Source organism: Gallus gallus, chromosome 2 (assembly GCF_016699485.2).
Source record: "Gallus gallus isolate bGalGal1 chromosome 2, bGalGal1.mat.broiler.GRCg7b, whole genome shotgun sequence".
NCBI classification, from domain to species: Eukaryota; Metazoa; Chordata; class Aves; order Galliformes; family Phasianidae; genus Gallus; species Gallus gallus.
The window spans coordinates 143,059,607-143,062,297 of NC_052533.1; the positions used below are offsets into that span (position 1 = coordinate 143,059,607).

Consider the following 2,691-nt stretch of genomic DNA (forward strand, 5'->3'; position numbering starts at 1 on the left):
TTTAACTTTTTCCAAAATTAGTTTCTTCCAAATGTAAAATGTTTTCTTTCTACTTTTAGCAAAACCCCACAATAACATATCAGTTCTCCTGTGGGAAATTAAAACCTATTAATATTAAGTCTTTAGCTGATGTCTCTGGGAATCATGTCTCTATTGATGGTGATGTTTAAATAATTACGTGCAAGTTAGTGTCTGCAGACTTTTACCAGATCCACTTGCTGTAGACTTGATATCACTGATTTCAGTGGGGTACAGTTTTCTTCCCCCAGTAGTGTTCTATCTAATAACAGGAAAAGAGTCCAGTGTCCACAAAATAAATGTGAATAATAAAAGGCTGAAAGAGACATATGTTCCATCAGCTTGTGGGAAGATATGTTCCCAGAGATGGCTGAAGTAGCTCAGCTGGGAGAGCGTTAGACTGAAGATCTAAAGGTCCCTGGTTCAACCCCAGGCTTCAGCAATGTTTTATGGAAGATTTTGGAGTTTCAGTTCTGGCCTTGTCACTGAAAGAGATAAACGGACATATTCTGGCCAGTACGAGGAGCTGGAGCTTTTGTGGAAGGGCTGAGAGGTCTGAGAGAAGGAGATCTCATCCACGTCCATAAATACCCTATAGGTGGGTGCAGAGAGGATGGATCCATGGTCTTGTCTATGTTTCCCAATGTTTGGACAACACACAACAGACTCAAACTGTGGAAAGTGGGAGTCTCCCTCTGGGCATCAGTAAGCACTATGTGGGTGACTGAGCACTGGCACAGGTTGCCAGAGCGTCAGTAGAGTCCTTCTTGGAGATAGGTAAAATCCATGTGGATATAGTCCTGGTCAGCTTGCTGTAGGTGTCTGTACCTGAGCAGGAGAGTTGGACAGGATCTTCTCCAGAGGTATCTTTTAACCTCAACCATTCTGTGATTCTGTCACCTGCAGAGCTTCTGTCAGAATTTGTAAAAAACATGGGCTAAAAATTGTATTGATTCTCTACAGTGTGTTTTGCATAAGTGTTCCTTGACCTGCTGTTGAATAATATGTTATCCTGGCTCAAATCTGCAGACTTCCTCCTTCTCCACATGATGACTTTGCCTTTGTATTGCACAGAAGTGCTCAGAGACTCCAGAATTTTGGTCCTTCACACTCCCCTGCCTTTGAAACAGCATGGTGTACTTGCTGACATCATTTTCACGTCTCAGTTCTCTCTCCTGCTCCTTGCACCAGTGCAGGGGAAAGCTTTGCCATTAAACAACCTTGCTACGATTCTGATTAGTCTTGGAGGCCTCAATACAAGACTATTGAGACTACTATTAAGACTATTAAGACTTCTATTGGGGCCCTCAATACAGGAAAGACAGGGAGCTGTTGGAGAGGGTCCAGAGGAGGGCCACAAAAATGATCAGAAGGCTGGGGCATCTCCCCTACAAAGACAGGCTGAGGGAGATGGGTTTGTTCAGCCTGGGGAAGAGAAGGCTGCAAGTGACCTCACTGCAGCCTTATAGTACCTAAAGGGAGCCTATAAACAGGAGAGGAGCCAACTCAACTTATGTTGTCTACATAATTATTAATGATCTGCAATTGTTTCCATTTTCATCATTTACAAACAAGCTACATGGATTCTTGGTGCCACTAACAAATGGATTATGGAATACAAATGGAGTTCAGATCCTGGTTGTATCTAGAAGTATATCATGATCCATAACATCATATGTACGTGATCCATAATGCTGAGCCATAACATCGTATGTGATTTTTGGAGGGTAATTTCAAAGTATATTAATATTTGATCATATTGAAAAATCAGTAAGAGAAGTATACTGAGAGCAGCTAGAACAGGGAGATAATAGAGAGCTTGACAAAGCTTTAATGAATACAAGTTTGATGGTCTTGACCTGGAAGTAAAAAGGCATCAACAGTTTACCAGAACCACTGCACACATATGGCAGGGATGAGATGGCATATGACTCTTGAACAATATGCATTGTTCTTGTGGCTGATCTCTATCTTTCAAGGGATAAAATCTTGCTGTCTCCACTGATGCATTGCGCTATATAATGAATTATTCTTCCAGTGTCCAATCTCTATCTTGACGCTTAGAATAAATAAATAAATAAATGATTAAATAAAAATTAAAAAATAAAAACATTCTAGACACTCAAATTAATCTTCTTGCCTGTAATGTACAAGATAGAATAGAATGGAGGGAGTAATTATAGACCTGAGGGAGTAATTATAGACCTGAATGTCATACTTTCTGTTCTACTTGGAAAAGAGTACTTTCAAAATCCCTTTCTTAGGCTCAGTCTAGCTGCTCTGTCTTAATGTAAGACTACCACTAAAATCAATCAAACAATCAAACAACAACAACAACAAAAACCCTGAGCTGGAACTGTGGCCTCAGAGCTACAGAAATACATGAGTCATCTGTATTTAAACAGCTGCTGGCTGTATATGAAGATACAGGACTCCAACTCTTGCCTGAAATACCCAGACCGACATAATCTACAAAAACAGGCTGAAAATCTCACAAAAATAACCTCCCCACCTCCCCACCCCAAAAAACAAGAACAACAACAAACCTTTCATGAAGATTTATGGTTCTTTCCTGTTTCTGAGTAACTCCCAAATGCTTTTACAGCAATGATTCTGATGATATTTCAGTACCAAGAGTGATCTGGATAACAAGAACCATCCCATAGGACCTTC

General features: G+C 40.4%; 1 non-coding gene across 1 annotated transcript; it reads left to right on the plus strand.

Annotated features, from left to right (window-relative positions):
- Positions 1-387: 387 nt before the first annotated feature.
- TRNAF-GAA lies at positions 388-460 on the plus strand. Its single transcript has one exon. It is a non-coding gene; the product is annotated as a tRNA-Phe (tRNA).
- The last annotated feature ends 2,231 nt before the right edge of the window (positions 461-2,691 follow it).